Source organism: Prinia subflava, chromosome 5 (genome assembly GCF_021018805.1).
Source record: "Prinia subflava isolate CZ2003 ecotype Zambia chromosome 5, Cam_Psub_1.2, whole genome shotgun sequence".
In the NCBI taxonomy this organism is placed as follows: Eukaryota; Metazoa; Chordata; class Aves; order Passeriformes; family Cisticolidae; genus Prinia; species Prinia subflava.
This window is the reverse complement of record NC_086251.1, coordinates 46,296,217-46,296,904: the sequence shown is the minus strand read 5'-3', so window position 1 is coordinate 46,296,904 and position 688 is coordinate 46,296,217. Positions and strand designations below refer to the sequence as shown.

At 67.0% G+C, this 688-nt stretch overlaps 1 non-coding gene across 1 annotated transcript; it reads left to right on the top strand.

The window, feature by feature from the left end:
• Positions 1 to 398: 398 nt before the first annotated feature.
• TRNAT-UGU (transfer RNA threonine (anticodon UGU)) lies at positions 399 to 471 on the top strand. Its single transcript has one exon. It is a non-coding gene; the product is annotated as a tRNA-Thr (tRNA).
• Positions 472 to 688: the final 217 nt, after the last annotated feature.

Genomic DNA, 688 nt, shown 5'->3' with positions numbered 1-688 from the left:
CGCGCTCATTCCAGCAGCTTTATTTCCTGCCGTTCCAGCGGGCCCAGGCACCTCCTGCGGCCCGAGCACGCCCGCGGCCGCCGGCGAGCGCCGGGAGCGGCACGCCGCTGCTGGCGGCCGAGATGCCGGCCGGGCGGCAGACGGGCGCCCGCGGGGAGAGGGGACAAACAGCGGCGGAGCGCTCCCGGCGAGTTCCGGCGGTTTCCGGCGGGCCAGGAGCGGCTCCCGGCGGGCCGCGGGCTCCCCCAGGCGGCGGCAGCGAGGCCGCTGTGTGGGGCGGGCCCCTCAGGGGCCAGCGGAGGGCGGGCCCGGCTGCGGCAGGCCCGGGGCGCCCGGCAGGGGGCGCGGGGAGGGCTGGGACCGGTCGTTAGACACAGCCGGAGAGCACTTTGAGCGGCGGCTCCATAGCTCAGTGGTTAGAGCACTGGTCTTGTAAACCAGGGGTCGCGAGTTCGATCCTCGCTGGGGCCTGAGGGTTTGTTTTGTTTCTTTTTCACAGTGGAACAGCTTTTGACTGCACCCACGAATAACGAGCCTGATTTGGAGTATTTTGGTGGTGGCGGACTAGAGCATGCGTGCAGGCTCCTGGGGCTTCCTGTTAAAAGGAACGCTTTGGAAACAAGTGCGTTCTGTAAAACCTGAATGTTAGCGTTACTAGCGGTCACCAAAATAAACTCAGGGCTGTGCT